Below are 19,608 nucleotides of genomic sequence, written 5' to 3'. Positions count from 1 at the left end.
TCTCCTCCACCGCTAACTCCATATTCCGTTCCTTTTATCTCGCTGCACCATATGCCTGGAATAGACTTCCTGAGCCAGTACGTCAAGCTCCATCTTTGGCCGTCTTCAAATCTTTTTGATGCTGCTTTTAACTCCTAACCCTTATTCATTTGTTCAGAACCCTTATTTTATCATCCTCACTTTAATATTCCCTTATCTCTTGTTTGTCCTGTTTGTCTGTCCTAATTAGATTGTAAGCTCTGTCGAGCAGGGACTGTCTCTTCATGTTCAAATGTACAGCGCTTCGTACGTCTAGTAGCGCTTTAGAAATGATAAGTAGTAGTAGTAGCAATGGTCAGATGTGTACCTGGGAGCATTTTATGAAGTCCACTGCTGTGCCCCCATCTAGCTCATGTTCTCTATCCAATTCTCTGGTCACCCAACCAAAGAAGTCAATCAGATTTATTTGACATGTTTTCCTTTGGTAGCACCATGTTGTCTCAAATCTTGTAACCCATTGAATTCTAGGAAGTTCACTATCCTTTCCTTCAGCAGCATTTCCATTAGTTTCCCCAACAACTAAAGTGAGGTCTACTGGCCTATAGTGTCCTACTTCTTCTCTGTCCCCATTGTTGTGAAGAGGGACCTCGTCATCTCATCTCCAATCCTGCAGAACCTTTCCGACCTCCAAAAATCTATTAAATCTTTAAAATGAATCCCCAGGATCTCCATCAGTTCCAGCAATATCCTGTAATATATCTCATTTGGCCCCATGGATTCTAATTCCCTTTCCTCCATTAAATATAGCAGCCAAAGCTTATATCTTCATATCCATTGGGGTACGTGGGGACCACCACCCCTTAAACCATATCAGCTCTGCTATTGATAGGAATAGATAAGGTATGGTAACAAAAGAGTTGAGATAGTCATCTTCTTTTATCTGTTTTGAGGAAAAAATGCAGGTGCAGCGTTATTTATAAATCAATCCCACTGCACAAAATACGGTAGTGCTTTTTAGTAAATCTAGCCATTAAGCAGTACATTTCAGGCTTTAACCTTTAGAAATACCCTAGGGTTTTAATGTAAAGTTTTGGTGGAAGATATAGTACTTGCTTGGAGATTATAACAAAGATCAGTGTTAACACAGTCCAAGGACAAGAATAGAGAAGTACAAATAAAGTCAAACAGAAGAAAAATAAGGAGGAGAGATTCCCTGGTCAGAGATTGGGTAATAGATAGATTAGACTCCACCCCAACCAGTCCAAAGAGGCCTACAAAATAAAAGAATCTGAAAACTAAAAGGTAAGAATGAAGGAGCAAAGAGTAAGAAAACACTAAGGAATAAATCTTAAAGAGATTCCTAGCCAAGCAGAAAAAAGACTATGATCCTGCCCAAACGAAAAAACAAGGGAGTCCTTTTACTAAGGTGCGTTGAAAAATGGCTTGTGCTAATGTAGACACGTGTTTTCATTACACACCTGTAAAAAATGCCTTGGGGGGGGGGGCTGAAAATGGACGTGCGGCAAAATGAAAATTGGCGCATGTCCATTTTGGGTCTGAGACCTTACCACCAGCCATTGACTTAGCAGTAAGGTCTCACACATTAACTGGGCGGTAATGGTCGACTAGTGTTCAAATGCCAATTACCGCCCACGTGCCAGAAAATAAAAATATTTTCTGACGCACGTAGTGGACATGCATCAAAAATGGAATTACCATCCATGGTAGCCGGGCGGTAACTCAGAATTGACGCGTGTTGGGTGCGGGTAAGTGCTTATGCACCTTAGTAAAAGGACCCCAAGGTCGTGAATGGGAGGATTACAACCATGCGGCTGACTTACAGGGTAATTTTATAATTGTGTGGATATGTAAATATGCACATTTCTAATTGTGAGCACTAGTTATTTTGAAAGTTACAGCATGCTTGTATTTCCACTTGAAAGAATTATTCTAGGGAAAGTTCTTTGGCGCGCATAGAAATTTTCCAGGTTAATTTACACTAATTCATATGTATTTTCTAAGACACCCATGTAAATGCTAACAACTGCCCAACCTGCCCCAGGAAACGTCTCTCTTTGGAATGCTTTACCTAAGGCACTCCGTAGCGAATCCTGCTACCCCCATTTTTGCTCTCATGCCCCATCTTTTTCTTCAGGCTTTCCCTTTTATGGCCCCTGGATTATCTTGCTCCAGTGCCTGCTCTGGCACTGGTCCCTCAACCATGCTCTTCCTCCTGTGCTACCCCTGTTTCTCTGATGTTGTAGTTCTTTTCTGTTTTCCTTGACTTTATTATTTTGTGCACCGCTCTAATTATTTTGTGACAGTATATCACAAATAAACTAGACAGTATGTTAAATAAACTAAACTCTGTTCAGTCCAGTTAAATTTATGTACGTAAATTCTATTAATGGCGCCTTAACTTGTGTGCGCTAATTTGGCTGCATAGCCAAATTGTGCGAACTTAATTGATTAACAAGCCAATCAACACTGATAATTTGTAATTAACCAATTAGCGGCACTAATTGGGTTTAATTAGAATATATATGCACAACTTTCCAGGCATATTCTACAACACCGTGCACATAAATTCTAATGTGCGCAGTTGGAAAGGGGGCATGGCCATGGGCGTAGAATGGGTGGGAAGCGGATATTTCAGAAAAACTATGTGCACTATTATAGAATGCACCCAATCAAACATATAAAAGGCGAGTGGCATACTCACTCGCAAATGCGCAGTAGAGACTTCCCTCTCTGCCCCGCCCCCGCATCAATACGTGATGACGGGGGCGGGACAGAGCGGGAAGTCTCTACTGGTAAGTTCAATAAAGACAGTGCTCAGGCCGGGTGGAGGGGTGGCGGCGGCAACGACCCGTGGGGGGGCTCGGAACCCCCCCATTCCAAAACTAGCCCGCTTGGACGGGCTCAACGGCTAGTTTGCACTTAACTTAGGCACAGGTATTTACGCCTGGTTTTAGGAGGCCTAAATGGGTGCACCTAAATTTTAGTTGCAAGAATGGTGCGTGAGCCTATTCTAGAAAGTACGCCAAACTTTAGGCATAGTTTATAGAATCACGCTGTGTGGTTTTCCAACGACGATTTTTAAGGCGCCATTTATAGAATTTGGCCCAAGCTGTAGGTCCATAAATTTACCCCCATATTGAAAGAGCCTATTTCTGCACATACCCATTTCTGCCAGTGCCTTTCAAAATTGTCTTCCTAACCAGAAAGACAGAGAAAGTAGCAGAAAAAAAGAGGAAAAGAAAACAGAAGCATATGATCTTGAATGTCTTCCAACCTTCATAAGGACATTAAAAACACGCTCTTCAAATACCAATCCCTTCCGACAACTTTGTCCTATATTTTCTTTGTCATCTCTGCACTGATGATCTATAAATGAAACTATCGAAATAAGATATACAGTACCTTGGATAGGCATCCAGTCAAGGATTTGTCACTGTTCAGGCATTCTTTGCATCGCTTTGCTGCAATTAAAACAAGTCAAAGGTTAAAATTAAGTCACTTTGAGGCTCATTTTCAAAGCACTTAGCCTCCCAAAGTGCTTTGAAAATATGCCTCCAAGTCTATTTTGTAAAGTTTTTCCATTTTCTATTTTACACTATGCATATTTAGATGCTGACTTTCTAGAATTGTTCAACAAAATCAATACTAATTACTTTTGCTTCCCCAGCATATGTTATTGAGGTCATTCATCATTTTTCTTGTTAAAGGGATCTTATATATAGTATAAAAATAACATTTTCTAATTTTTTTTTTTTTGTTAAAAGGTAGCCATATTCTTTAGCACCCTTTGACATATATCATAGATGGTTTCTACCAGCAGAAGATATGTTGTACATTTAGGTGATCACACTTATATCGGCCATAGAGCTGGTGTAAGTGTGAGCATTTGTGTGACAGGTATGCATGTGACACAGTATTCTGTGAATTATTCACATAAATGGGAGCCCAAGTTATGTCTCACTCATGCTCCGCCCCTTTGTATACCCCCTTATAAATACGTACTTTCTCCAGGATTCTGTATAGGTCACCCAAATTTGAGCATGAATTGCAGATCTGCACATAAACTAATTAGTCAATTAAGCATTCATAATCAATTATTGGTGTTAACAGGCACTTTACTGGCAGTAATTAGGAGCAGGGCTGGTGTTAGATATTCAGGGGCCCAGGGCAGAAACTGGGGAGGGGACCCTAAAGTCCATCTGTAGAATATGCCTCCTTCAGCTTGAGGCAGGCTTTGGGCCCCTTGTGGCATGGGGGCCCAGGGCAGTTGCCCTGTTTGCCCCTAATTCCGGAACTGATTAGGAGGTCTGCCTAGATCTGCCCTACACCCTTGTCCTTTTATGAAATTCACTCTTAAATTTCATAAAATGCAACTCCAAAGAGGGTGTGGCCAAAGGAGAGGCATGGGTGGGCCAGGGCATGTAGGGGGCCACAGGCAGAAGTATTCATGTTGTTATAACAGAATGGTTTGGCTTGTATAGGCCAAAACCAGCAAAGGTGAGCTCGCAGGTAAATACTCCTACAGGCATCCCAAGAAATTAGGTGTGTTGTTATAGAATACTTGCATTTGCACGGCTAACTGCCGTCAGTTGGGTGAGATCATTTACACCAGTTTTTGGAAGGCATAAATGTTTGCAATCAAGGTTAGGCACGATATGCGTGCTAAGCTAGCATTCTGTGTAGAGCACCCTTTGAAGAATATTAACATAGCAGAGATCATCCAGGCACCTAACTCCAGGCACCATTTATTGATATAACTCTATTTAAGTGGGTATTTTCAGAACAGCACTTAGCACATAGCACATGCCACATGCATAAATCTGAGCATCTAGGTTATAGAATTGCCCCATTGATGCAACCTAGATAATAGGCCTCTAAATATGTTACTGCACACACACAAAAAAGTGTACGCTATACAAAATGAAATGAAACAAATGATAGCAGAACTGAAACAATAAGGTTGGTATGTATATGCTAAAAATAATGAGCTATGCAATAAGGCCTTATCAGTCGGTTCAAAACTCTGCTGCCCGTCTCGTCTTCCGCCAGAGTCGCTTTACTCATACTACCCCTCTCCTCAAGACCCTTCACTGGCTCCCTATCCGTTTTCGCATCCTGTTCAAACTTCTTCTACTAACCTATAAATGTACTCACTCTGCTGCTCCCCAGTATCTCTCCACACTCGTCCTTCCCTACACCCCTTCCCGTGCACTCCGCTCCATGGATAAATCCTTCTTATCTGTTCCCTTCTCCACTACTGCCAAAACCAGACTTCGCGCCTTCTGTCTCGCTGCACCCTACGCCTGGAATAAACTTCCTGAGCCCCTACGTCTTGCCCCATCCTTGGCCACCTTTAAATCTAGACTGAAAGCCCACCTCTTTAACATTGCTTTTGACTCGTAACCACTTGTAACCACTCGCCTCCACCTACCCTCCTCTCTTCCTTCCCGTTCACATTAATTGATTTGATTTGCTTACTTTATTTATTTTTTGTCTATTAGATTGTAAGCTCTTTGAGCAGGGACTGTCTTTCTTCTATATTTGTACAGCGCTGCGTAAGCCTTGTAGCGCTATAGAAATGCTAAATAGTAGTAGTAGTAATCATGCATATTAAGATAGCACCACTTACAAGATTATTTGGAATAGGTTTCCACCTGGCTTTCTGCTCATAGACTTGTTTTAAACACACAGAAAATGGTTGCTTGCTGGATTATGAATGAATACTCTACACCGTCTTTTGCTTTAAATCTTTTTGGAACTCCTGTTCTCCCAGTAGATTGCTTCCATTATTTAGGTATCACACTTGTCTCGCATCTTTCTTTTACCCTCCAGACCACTGGTCTTTGTAAATCTGGTTTTTGTATCCTGCGTCAACTTTGCTTGTTAGAATATATTTCGACTGTAATGGAATTCAAACATGCGTGGGATAAGCATAAAGGAATCCTGTGCCAAAGGAATGGATCCTCAGGAGCTTAGTCAAGATCAGGAGGCGGGGCTGGTGGTTGGGAGGCAGGGATAGTGCTGGACAGACTTGTACAGTCTGTGCCAGAGCTGGTGGTTGGGAGGAGGGGCTGGTGGTTGGGAGGCGGGGATAGTACTGGGCAGACTTATACGGTCTGTGCCCTGAAGAGCACAGGTACAAATCAAAGTAGGGTATACACAAAAAGCAGCAAATATGAGTTATCTTGTTGGGCAGACTGGATGGACCGTGCAGGTCTTTTTCTGCCGTCATCTACTATGTATGTTACTATGACTGTACTTCTTTTCATTTGCTCACCTTATTCCTTTTGGTTACTGGATTAGACTACTGTGACATAGTTCATTTAGGTTGGGTCTGGTTTAACCTTAAACATCTCCAATCGGCTACTTTTCATCTTCAATATCCTTGTAAATGTATAGTCATATTCCAATCAGTTAAGTATGTTTTTTTTTTTTTAGCCATTTCAGCTTACAGAATTCCTTGTAACCAAACGCTCTTAGGGGTTGAGAGAATGTTATTATTGACATTTATTATAGCTCCATTAAATGTCACTTCGATGTTAGACAGGTTTCTAAATCTTTCAGGAAAATGTGTTAAGTTTTCTCCACTATTGGTAATCTTGGATTCAAAAATAAGGACTTGAGTATATTTACATACTAATAATTTTTACTTTGTTAGGTTTGTTCTTCATATAATTATGTTTGTATTTCATATTTTTCTGTATAAGCTTAGGCTTGATAAAGATTGTATATCAATTATATTTGAAATAATAATAATAATAAAAAAAGCCATCTCCAATCACTTCAAAACACTGCTTTCCGCCTTCTTTGCTATGCTCGTAGATTCAACCAAATTGCCCCTCTAAGGATGTAAAAAGAATTGAAGCAGTGCAAAGAAAAACTACACGATTGGTATGGGATTTATTTGCGTTATAAGACGTATAAGGAGAGACTTGCTGACCTGAACATGTATACCCTGGAGGAAAGGAGAAACCGGGGTGATATGATACAGACATTCAAATATTTGAAAGGTATTAATCCGCAAACGAACCTTTTCCGGAGATGGGAAGGTGGTAGAACTAGAGGACATGAAATGAGATTGAAGGGGGGCAGACTCAAGAAAAATGTCAGGAAGTATTTTTTCACGGAGAGAGTGGTGGACACTTGGAATGCCCTCCCGCGGGAGGTGGTAGAGATGAAAACGGTAAAGGAATTCAAACATGCGTGGGATAAACGTAAAGGAATCCTGTTCAGAAGGAATGGATCATCAGAAGCTTAGTGGAGATTGGGTGGCAGAGGCAGTGGTGGGAGGCGGGGCAGACTTCTACAGTCTGTGCCTTGAAAATGGCAGATAGAAATCAAGGTAAGGTATACACAAAAAGTAGCACATATGAGTTTATCTTGTAAGGCAGACTGGATGGACCGTGCAGGTCTTTTTCTGCCATCATCTACTATGTATGTTACTATTACAGAAGTACCACTGGCTCCCAGTCAAGTAACACATTATTTTCAAACTCCTCACTCTGACTTTTAATGTAGGTATCCCTCCTTACCTAGCAAACCTCACTGTTCCTTATTCTCCTGCTCTGCTACTCCGCTCCCTTAACGACTTTTATCTAGTTCCTCCTAGTCCTAGAAATGCTCAGCTTGAGTCTACTAGGCATCACACTTTTCCTTTGCTTCCCCTTCTTTTTGAAATCCTCCCCCCCCCCCCCCCCCCCCCCCCCCACTTTCTATCCATGCTGAACAAACATGTAAGACTTTTAAACTTCTGTTGAAGACCTGTCTCTTCAAAAGGGCCTTCTCCCTAGACTAGGTCTGTTTGGCTGTTTCACCCCGCCCCATGTTTTTTTCCTTCTTCCTTTTTCTTTTCTTTCTGCATACTGTCCTTCCCTGCTTACCTAAAGTGTGTGAGAGCTGATATGACTGCTTATCTTTTCTGTACAAGAATTTTGTAGTTCTTTTCTGACTTTTCCAGTTTTCCTATTATTTTAATTGTAAACCGCTGTGATCTACCAGTTAGGGATAGAAGAACTAATAAACCATAAACCAACCCATTAATGTTTTATGCACTAAAAGCAGCAGCTGCACAAATATAATTGAAGGGGTACCACACATAAATAAGGCTTATCGGAATCTCAGTAAGTAGCATCCATCTGCTATTTACTCTGGGCATGGAAAAGTCAAAAAATGGAGCACCCGCTTCATGCCAGATGACACAATTTTCTGTGAAAAGAAAATCTTGAACCTCCATACTAGCTGGCTCAAAGGGAGAGCTGGTTAGAAGGGAAGAAAATGTATCTGCTTCCTCCCTACATAAAGACGAAGGGCCTAACATGCGCCAATGACCCCTCCCTCAAAAAAACCAAACAAACATAAGAAGAGGAGGCAGAGGGTTCAACAACCCCAAGGAATTCAAAAATGCGTGGGATAAACATAAAGGCATCCTGTTCAGAAGAAATGGATCCTCAGAAGCTTAGCGGAGATTGGGTGGCAGAGCCGGTGGTGGGAGGCGGGGCTAGTGCTGGGCAGACTTCTACGGTCTGTGCCCTGAAAATGGCAGAAACAAATCAAGGTCAGGTATACACAAAAAGTAGCACATATGAGTTTATCTTGTTGGGCAGACTGGATGGACCATGCAGGTCTTTTTCTGCCGTCATCTACTTGTTCCTTCCACATAACATCTGCTCCACCTATACACAGAATATTGCACACAGCATTATTTCACAGTCTGGGAAGAGAGCAGCTGGATGGACCCTTTCATCTTACCATCACTGCCTTGCACTGGAAAGGGTGGAACTAGAAGTTCCAATGAAAAAAAAAAAAAGCCCAGTAGAAATTTCCTATTTCCTTTAATGGGATAAGGAGATATGACTGAGATGGGTCTAGTAAAGTAGGCATGGGAATTTCATGATGTCAAAACTACATACCTTGCACCTATGGAGTATTCAGGAGAAAAATAAACAGTGGCACTATGGTTCATTGACTTTTCAAGAGAGTTTTCCTTTGAAAACTGCCTTGAAGGCCAGCAGCTATGAAGTACCATGGACTCTCTGGGGGCAGTTTCTCCAAATGGGTAATTTTGCGCATACCGTGACAGGAATGAAGCTCACTCCTAAGCCAGGGTATGTGGAGTATGATCTCAGTGTCTCAAATTTACTGCTGCTCACTGTTGTACCTGCATTGTGCCAAAGAGAGATTCTTTATGGAGTTCATAAGATGTAACAGGTATAGGCAACCTATCCAGGTGCACTTAGAAGTTCTTTTTGATAAAACCTGTGGCACCCAAAATGAGGGGAAATATTTCCTGTATCTTTCTGCCACATTTTCTTGGTCTCGGATTTCAGTTCTTGGTACTTGAGGATCTTCCCTCTCTCCATGTAATTCAACACCTGTATGATCAATGCAGTTCTTCGGTTTTCTCTTTCACTAGTATATCCTGTTTTCTGGCATCCAGCTTTTTATCAGTCGGGATGGTGTTGTTCAAGGTGACATAACCTCTGTTTTCCACAATTCTTTAGGGTCAAGATCCCAATGCTTTTCTGGTACACTGCTGTTGTAATGTGAATGAGACCCACCACCATGTTGTACCTTCAGGGCCGCCGAGAGGGGGGGACAGGGGGGACAAAATTCCCAGGACCCGGCACCGCAGTCCCACCAGCCACCGCCACCGGGCCCCTTCCACTCGAACCCCCGCCAGCAGAGGTGCTGTCTTCTGACTCCGGCGTGCGTAGCCCACACAGATGCGCTCCTCTCAGCTGATCTTCGCTGTACTCTGCAGGGCTTCTGTGCGTCTGACGTCCTGCATGTGCAGGATGTCAGACGCACAGAAACCCTGCAGAGTACAGTGAAGATCAGCTGAGAGGAGCGCGTCTGTGTGGGCCGCGCATGCCGAAGTCAGAAGACTGCACTTCTGCCGGCGGGGGTTCGGGTAGAAGGGGCCCGGCCCAGTGGCGGAGGCAGAGGCGAGTGGGACTGTGGCGCCGGGCCCCCTTCAGGGGGGGGCGGCGACAACCTGGGGGGTGGCAGTGGGGGTGGGGCCAGGGGCGGGGGCCCGGGGGCGGCCTTGTCCCGGGCCCAGCCCAGTCTCTCAGCGGCCCTTTGTACCTTACTACATAACAATTTTCCACCGTAAGCACTTTGCAGCCGGACATGAGAAAAGTTACTGTTTCTAGCTCCTTATTACAGAATCTGCAGATGTCTATTGCACCAGTTTTTTCAATGCATGCTGTAAACAATTTAAACCGTAACTATCAATTGCTCACCCAAAGGTTTCAGTTTACCTCTCCCTAACCATTTATGTGTCTGATATTGATCCACGAATGGTTCCTGGAGTAATATTTTATATTTCCTGCTGTACTTATTCATTTGCCACTTGTTGTTTCTCCCCTTCTGTGTGAATTCCTTGAAGAGTTTTTTTTCTCTTCCTTCACAAATTCTGCTACTTCCTTCCAGTGGCGTAGCGAGGGCGGCTGCCACCCGGGGTGGTTCACCGCTGCGCACCCCCCCCCCAGGTGCAGCATGACACCCCCCCTTGGCACATCACCCAAGTCCCCCCCCCTCGGTGCATCTCCCAAGCCCCCCCCCAAGTGCATTCTTGCCTGCCGTGTGCACGCCGCTGGGGGGGGGGGGTGTCGATTCCGCTGGTTCCCTGCGCCCTCTGCCCCGGAACAGGAAGTAACCTGTTCCAGGGCAGAGGGAGCAGGGAACCAGCGGAGCCGACACCCCCCCCAGCGGCGTGCACCCGTGGAGGACTGCCCCCACCGCCTCGCCCTTGCTACGCCACTGCTTCCTTCCCTTTTGGTATCAAAGGATTTTCACCCATTCCTTCTGCTCGTTGGAATGCTTGTCCAAGTTTAATGATGAAACTGGATTCTGGAAGTATTCTTTCATATTTCAACACCATTTGTGTATTGAGATCTGATAATGCCATTAGCTAAGCCTGGAGGCTTATGACAGAAGCTCAATAGGTGTAATCTCTTTCTATGGGACTTTCAGATCTAGGAATGTACAGTCTAGACGTACACTGCTTCTTATAGATGACCTCATGGGCATAGATGAGTTTTCTCATTTGCTCATCAGGTTTTTCAAGGTCTGAGAACAGTCTACAATACCAAAGCTATATGAGAGGGCAGGAAGTGCTAGTTAATTAATATCCTGTATTTTATTCCATGATGTTAATGCACTCTTCAATATCGGTTCAGTCTCCTATAATATTCTTTTCTTATTTTTTCTTTCAGCGACTTCTGCTTGATAGTTGTTCCTTCCTCCACTCCTAGATATTTATACACACCTTCCTGTTTCGAGCTCCTTTATTCTTTGCGGAACTGTAAGGTACTGGCTGTGGCTGATCATTATAATCACATAAACAGCATGAAAACAGCAGCTTATAAATAGAACCATAATGCTTTAAATCTTTGTCATGAACGGCCTAATTTTAGACATAAATACAGTTTTGGGAAGGGGTAGCTTGAGGATGGCATTTGGAGTATTTAGAGTTGCCCTGTATTAGTGGCAGAGGGTTGTTCGATTTGTCCATGTTGTAATGATTTTTATTGTTTTATTTTGTTGGAAATTGCCTCGAGCTTTATTATATGGACAATTAATAAATCAAAATAAACAAACATTTAGATACATTCTAACGGTAATTAGTTCCTCTCTCTTTCTGTTCCTTACATACACTGTGAGTGTAGCAGGGATTGTCCTAACCTTAATAAGTTCTCATTTTTATAAAACTTGGATATTAGAACAGAAAGATGACCTGTAAAACATATATTTGCATAATGATGAATACTTACAGAGCTGAAAAGACTTAAAAGCATTCTGAGGTTTAGGAGGTGTCATCGCCTTCAAGACCCTTACTGTGCCCTGAAAGATATCATTCCTTTAGCACCACATATTGGTATAATAATCTCTCTCCCAAAATATAAACCACTGTCTTTAAAAAAAAAAAGATAATCTTAAGAAATACTGTAAAATACAGCTCTCCAAAAACCTAATTTGTACTGTGTATTCAACAGTACTTTCTAAGAAGCAGCGAACACAAAAATACATAGAAGTGCACAGGAAAATATTAATTTCCCTTTCTTTTAACCCTTCATCTGCAGTTTTAAAGCTTACAGGGCTAAGTATTCAAAGCTACTTTTCTGGGAGAAGCACCTGTACCTCGGTAAGTTGCACTGTCCGGGACCATCCATAGATTTTCAGCGACATCATCTGGATAGTAGCATAGTAGATGATGGCAGATAAAGACTCAACCAATCTATCCAGTCTGCCCAACAAGATAAACTCACGCATATGATATGATGCGATATATGCATACCTGATCTTGATCTATCCTTGTCATTTTCATGGGATTGGTCTTATTCCCAAGGCAGAAGACTATGGTCTGTGCCCCAGTTATGGTTAGACAGACCTTGATGGGCTGGAGTGAGCTTCGACAGCAGCTCCAGTAGTTGGGAAATAAGGTCAGTGCCAGGCAGACTTCTATGGTCAGTGCCCTGAAAATGGCAAAGACAGATCAAATGCTGCTGAAAATCACTACAGACTGTCTGTCACTTCTTTAACCTTCAACTACTGTGTATAGAACAATTTCTGACTGCAGGAACATATAAAAAAAACAAGCAAAATGGTTAGGTTAAATTTTTTTCTTATAGCATCACAAGTTATTAACTGAGGAAAAAACAATTTTCCTTTTTCTAAAAATCTGCAGAATGATTAACATATGGTTACTGGAAGCTTCTACCTGATTCTGGTTAACCCCCATCTTTCATTCCACAGTATTAGCTGAGTGTGGCTTCAGAATCAAATCTGTAAGGTCTCATTTTTTGGTTATCCCTAACTATGCAGATCATACAGCTAAGTTCAGTCAAAGAATGAAGTAATCTGGATTTCCAGGCCACTGTTTTGAAATGCACCCTTGATTATAATAGCTTCAGTTCTGAACTTTGTTGGCAGCAGTGGACATTTAACTATAGTCCCTCCGGGATGCTCAGCTTTAAAATCTAGCAGGCAGCTTTTGAGCTACTCTGTTGGCTGCCTGCCTTCAGTGATAAGTCTGATTAAAGAGGGTATGTTGCAGAATAATATCATTTATTTCTAAGGTGTCAGCATTTTTCCTGACTTTCTGTCCCTGCTTTCAGCAAAAGTGTGCACTAATAATTATGTACTGAACAATAAATCAAACGATACCACTAATGATCAGTGCAAGAGCAGAAAAGAAAGCTTCCCTAGTGGTAAATATAATGAATTTACTTACTGTTTTGATCACATATATTTTGGAAGATGCCTTCGAGTCTTTTGTAATAATGGTTCCTGGCCTATAAGGAAAACACAATTGTCTTTGTTCTTTTGGTGACAGATTTGTTCACAGACTGAAGCACCATTTTGTGGGGGAGAAAAAAACAGGGTAAATGAGGTCTGGTTGTGATTTTGCTACAAGCTTTTGGAAATACATTCTCTTTTGACCATTGTTCATCCCTGCCTTCCCCAAGATCTTTTGGGATCTTGCCAGGTACTTGTGACCTGCATTGACCATTTACCATGAAAATAATGAGCTGCACATTTACAGGTAATGCTCACCATAGTACTTGCATTGTGCCAAAGAGAGCTTCCTTCTGGAGGTCATAAGATGTTGAATGGATAGGCAACTATTGTGCCAAGGAAAGCTTCTCTTCTGGAGTTCATAAGATGTTGAATGGCTAGGCAACTATTGTGCCAAGGAAAGCTTCCTTCTGGAGTTCATAAGATGTTGAATGGATAGGCAACTATTGTGCCAAGGAAAGCTTCTCTTCTGAAGTTCATAAGATGTTGAATGGATAGACAACTATTGTGCCAAGGAAAGCTTCCTTCTGGAGTTCATAAGATGTTGAATGGATAGGCAACTATTGTGCCAAGGAAAGCTTCTCTTCTGAAGTTCATAAGATGTTGAATGGATAGGCAACTATTGTGCCAAGGAAAGCTTCTCTTCTGTGTTCCTGTCATCATGCATACATGTAGAAACAGGGTGATTCCATAAGGTGCATTTTATACATGTATGCTATCATATATGTGCAAAACTACCTTTATATTGTTACCCTCACAAAGGGCAATTCTATAACTGGACTCCTATAATTACTTGCCACTTGCATGCATAACTGTACAGAATAACAACACTTTGTACAGAAGTGTATATTTATGTGCGTGAGGTGCAGGGGCATAGCCAGGCCTCCAATTTTGAGGGTGCTCAGGGTGGATTGTGAGGGTCAACGCATTATTCTCTCCCCCTCTCCCCCCCCCTGTGCATGCTAACCATACCTTTGTTAGCAGGGATATGCTCATATCACCCCTCTCCTCAAGTCACTTCACTGGCTTCCGATCAGGTACCACATACAGTTCAAGCTTCTCTTACTAACCTACAAATGCACTCAATCTGTAGTCCCTCATTACCTCTCTACCCTCATCTCCCCTTACGCCCCTACCCGAAACCTCCGCTCACAGGACAAATCCCTCCTCTCAGTACCCTTTTCAACCACTGCCAACTCCAGGCTCCGCCCTTTCTGCCTCGCCTCATCCTATGCTTGGAATAAACTTCCTGAGCCCATATGCCAAGCCCTCTCCCTGCCCATCTTCAAATCCTTACTCAAAGCCCACCTCTTCAATGTTGCTTTCGGCACCTAACCATTATACCCCTATTCAAGAAATCTAGACTGCCCCAAATTGATTGACTGCATATTTTTGTCTTTTAGATTGTAAGCTCCTTCGAGCAGGGACTGTCCTTCTTTGTGAAATTGTACAGTGTTGCATAACCCTAGTAGCTCTTTAGAAATGTTAAGTAGTAGTAGTAGTAGGGATGCCAAGGCCCTGCCAGCCAAATAAATATAGTGCCTGAGCCACACCCCTCCACCTCTTACTGCTTTCTTCCTGCAGACGTTGGCAGCTTGCCTTCAGCTGCTGACACTGGGACTTTTTGCGCATGCTCTGCGTTATGGTTTATGGTTTACTGAACTTGATGCATCATCTCTCATTGCAAAAAAAAAAAAAAAATAGCAAGACGATTTACAATACAATCACGTATACAATACAATTTCTCTGACCTCATGTGCAACTTTCTTTAAATCAATCACCTTACTTTCTAACTCTTCCTACTTTCTTACCCTTCTATATGTTACATCTTTGCTTTACCCTTCGCTATCACCTATAATGTTCTATTATGTATTGTGTTGACATTGTAAATAGTATACCATGCCATACTTTGTATTGTATTTGAATATTTTTACTGCTGTAATTGTCTATTGCTCATGTTTGATCTATTCTTACTGTACACCGCCTTGAGTGAATTCCTTCATAAAGGCGGTAAATAAATCCTAATAATAAATAAATAAATACAATCACGTGGGAGGAGCATGGCGTGGGCATGGGCGGTGCTGCCACCTATAGAATTCTGTAAGTTGGATGTGTAATTCACATACTCCCTTGCAGCATTTAGACACTCGCAGTTATGCTGAGTCTATGGCTGGTTTAACTGCAGGTGCGTAAACGTAAGGTGCGCAGATGCCAGGTTACACTAGTATTACATAAGTACATAAGTACATAAGTAGTGCCATACTGGGAAAGACCAAAGGTCCATCTAGCCCAGCATCCTGTCACCGACAGTGGCCAATCCAGGTCAAGGGCAGCTGGCACGCTCCCCAAACGTAAAAACATTCCAGACAAGTTATACCTAAAAATGCGGAATTTTTCCAAGTCCATTTAATAGCGGTCTATGGACTTGTCCTTTAGGAATCTATCTAACCCCTTTTTAAACTCCGTCAAGCCAATCCCCCATCATCCCACCCCCCCAAAAGAACATTTTTACTTAAACAAGATTTCCACTAATAAAGTAGAAATTAATCATAATTGATAAATGCAATATCTATATTTCTGTCGATACGTGACTAGTTTGGGTATTATTGTAGAATCAGAAAAGCAACATAATCTTCTGTTATAGGCATTCAATTAACAGGTTTGATTTTTCATGACTTCAGTGTACAATATAACTGGAATACACTTTCCCTATAGCAGAATTGTTGATATTCAGCATGTAAATTAGTGCCTACTGAAGAAAATAGCATAAAATTGCCATGATGATGGAAAAAGACAATTGACAATTCTTGAATGCTTTGCATGGTATTCTGCACAAAAGCCAATGACATTCATTACTTGACGGGACGTGTGTGTTTGTCTTGTTCATTGACAGAGCTATGCTAAACAATTTTCCTATTTACCTCATTATATTATTATCTTCTACATTAACACATTAACCCATATAAATATTGAACAACAGAGGTAGGAGCTCGAGTGATAAGTTAGATTAATGATTTCATGTACCCTTATCCAAAGGTTGCTAATATAAATTGTCACTGTCAAGCACTCAACTAAGTCTGGAAAATGTAATGTTGCTTTGTGTGTGTGTGTATTTAAGTTTTCTATTAAAACTACATAGGCAGTATCTACAATGGAATATAATGCAGTATAATGCAATGTATTATAAATGCACCAAGCGTATTAAAAAGCTAACTGCAAACCACTGAAGAAGCATAAAATGGAAAATACATTAAGGCTCTTGGTTTATTGAAATTGTACAATTTGTGGCATATTTATCCTGTCCTTTCCATACAAGGTCATTATTTTTGCCCTTCTGTGATTCAGTCTTCTGTTCGTGATATCAAACCTTTGATTGTATTTATTTTTATTTCTTCAAGCAGAAATCTGAGAATGCCGAGAATGTTTTGTATACATGTATAATCTAATCAGTTCATTAGATTCAGTACAAAACAAGCCCTTAATGAAAAGTAGCTTAGTTTTTAATAATTTACCATTTTGTGATGTGATTCACTGTGCTCGAAGGGGGGAATTCTATAAAGTGGCACCTAAATTAAGGTTGATTCTCAAAATACTTTCCAATATACTAAGCTAAAAGTACTTTCCAAAATTCAAATGGTGCTCATGGAGTACAACAAATCCTGAAAGGGAAAAAGCCTCAGTACCCTCACCTCCACCCGTTGCACAAGCTTACAGGGTGAAAAGGACTTTTTACCAGGGTAATCTCTCGTCACAGGCATAAAAAAACCATTGTGGTGGTGTTAAGGTCTCCTGCACTAACCTGGCAGTAACCGGGTAGCATGCAACACTGCCCAATTACTGCCAGGTTAGTGCCACGCTAGAGAATAGCTAGCTATTTTCCCTAGCTTGGCAAATGGCACATGCTGAGGCTTGAACAACCACCAGCACCTGTGTAGGGTCAGCCAGGGCCACTGAGAGACTGGGCCAGGCCCGGGGCAAGGCAGCCACCAGGGGTCCCACCCCCGCCGCCGCCCCCCCCCCCCCTCCGTCCACCACTGGGCCGGGTCCCCCTGACTTCAAATCATAGCGCCTCACCTCGACCTCGCTCCGTGTGAAAGAAGCGCAGCAGCAGCAGTCTGCAGATTGCCTCCCTTCGGGCCTTCCCTCCCTGTGTCCCGCCCACGCGCAAGTTACGTCAGATGAGGGCGGGACACAGGGAGGGAAGGCCCGAAGGGAGGCGATCTTCAGACTGCCACTGCTGCGTTTCTTTCACGTGGCGCGAGGTCGAGGTGAGGCGCTATGATTTGAATTCAGGGGAGCCCCGGTGGAGGATGGAGGGGGGCGGGTGGAGGGGACTGCGGCGCCGGGGCCCCCTTGGAGACCCGGGTCCGTGGAATTTTGTCCCCCCTGCCCTGGGGCCAGCGGTAGTTCCAGATTAGCGAGTGGTAAACCTGCATTGAGCTTACTGTTGCTCTGTACACAGGTCCCTAAAGGAGGAATTATATAAATGGCACCTGAAATTAGGCACCGGGAAGATCCACATTAAACTGGTATTTTGCAAAGGGTCTTCTGCACAGAGCATCCTTATAGGATGCTAGTTTAACATGGCTGGAGTGAGTGGGGATCGCTCCTGCCCCAAAGAGACCACTAAACTATGCCCAAGCAGTGTCTAAGAGTGGTTGGAGGGCCAGGTCTCTGCTGGGAGGGGGGGGGGGGGGGGGGGGGGCGGGGCCCGCCTAGGGGGAACCATTTCTGCTAGGGGCAAGAAATGGGCATGACAGTTTTTGCTTACAGTTTTGTTTTCTGCTGAAACTGAATGGCAGATTTCAGCCACAGATCTGGTTTCTGTTGAAACCAAAACTCAGGGTTTCGATTGCCCTCTAATGGTATGGAGTCTCCACCAGAAGACATATGAGAAGAGAATTGATGACCTGAATATATGTATACCCTAGAGGAGAGGAGAGACAAGGGATACATATCACAGAGGTTTAAGTTTTTGAAATGTATTAATGAACAAACAAACAAACAAATCTTTTAAAGACAGAGCAGCTATACAACTAGAGGACTGAAATGAAACTACAAGAAGGAAACTTAAAAGCAACATCAGGCAATATTGTTTAACCAAAAAGATGGTAGCACTGGCATAGCCATGGAAGGCATTGGGGGCCTGCCCCCCCCAATTTAGGTTCAGGCCCCCAAAGTCTGCTGTTTAGCTGGCAGAGGTCCCCTAGCCCTGCCAGCAGAAGCTTTCCTGCAGTGATATTGCTTTAATGAAATTGAGCACTACTTCCTGTTCCGTAACCTGTTCCAGGGCAGAGGGAGCATGGAAATGAAGAGCCGATAGGCGCGCGGCACCCCCCCCCCCCCCCAGCGGCGTGCACCCGGGGGGGGGGTTCTTTCGCCGGGGGGTCGCACTGCACCGGGGGGGTTATTTTGCCGGGGGGGGGGGGCGCTGCACCCAGGGGGCGGGGCGCATCGGCGATCCGCCCCGGGTGTCAGCGCCCCTAGGAACGCCACTGCTACCTACCCAAGACCCTGCTTGATTCCTGGTTTACTACTGATTGCCGCCAGCCTATGGACTCTGTTTGGTTCCTGGTTTCCCTTCTGCTTTGCTGCCTGCCAGTAAGACTCTGCTTGATTCATGGACTATTCTCCTGTTTACTGCTTATTGCTTCTATTCCAGTCCAGCTGCTCCAGTTCGGCCTGTGCCCGTCTGTCTGGGGTCCGCCTTGCTACCTGTTTGGGTGGTTCTCCTGCCGCTGCCAGTTATCGGTAATGGCCCAAGGGCTCACTTTTCCTGGCCAGTGTGACAGAGTGTGACCAAAAGCACCATCTAAATTTCAAAAAAAATTGTATTGTATTGTATTTGGCCATTTCTATTCTGCTTTTAACCTAAAGTACAAAGCGGATCACAAAATAGATAAAATAAAATCCCAATCTGATTGAAAAACATCAAAATAAGCAAACAGTCCACTTTCTTAATATATCTGATTTCAAGTGTTGTAAATCAAGATCGCTGAAATGAGAATAAGTATGTTTTAAGTGCTTTATGAAAAGAGATACAGGGTGCAATTAGACGAATTTCAACAGGCATACTATTCCGTATCTTAGCTCCCTGAATATACATGAGCATTCCCATACTGTTTTTAGGGTTATCTTCTTTACAGATGGTAAATGAAGTGTTCAATTTTTAAAACTTCTCAAATGATTCCTATTGGTCTGAAATGAAAGATGTTCGCCGACTAACTCAGAGCTCAGACCATAAAAGCTTTTACATACAAAACAAGCAACTTTAAAGTGAATTCTAGATTCCAAAATGTAGGCTAT

General features: G+C 43.0%; 1 protein-coding gene across 1 annotated transcript in view; it reads right to left on the bottom strand.

The window, feature by feature from the left end:
* Nucleotides 1-11,822: 11,822 nt before the first annotated feature.
* LOC115467854 (cyclic nucleotide-binding domain-containing protein 2-like) overlaps nucleotides 11,823-19,608 on the bottom strand; it is a 123,434-nt gene continuing 115,648 nt past the window's right edge. The window contains exons 10-11 of the mRNA XM_030199349.1: nucleotides 13,238-13,298; nucleotides 11,823-11,847 (exon numbers count right to left, since the gene is read on the bottom strand). The gene's annotated coding sequence lies outside the window, so the exon portion shown is untranslated. The remainder of the gene's footprint in view (nucleotides 11,848-13,237; nucleotides 13,299-19,608) is intronic.

The sequence above is a fragment of the Microcaecilia unicolor genome, chromosome 4 (assembly GCF_901765095.1).
Source record: "Microcaecilia unicolor chromosome 4, aMicUni1.1, whole genome shotgun sequence".
Classification (NCBI taxonomy): domain Eukaryota; kingdom Metazoa; phylum Chordata; class Amphibia; order Gymnophiona; family Siphonopidae; genus Microcaecilia; species Microcaecilia unicolor.
Note: the sequence above shows the minus strand (reverse complement) of the source record. Positions and strands in the feature narration are given on the sequence as shown.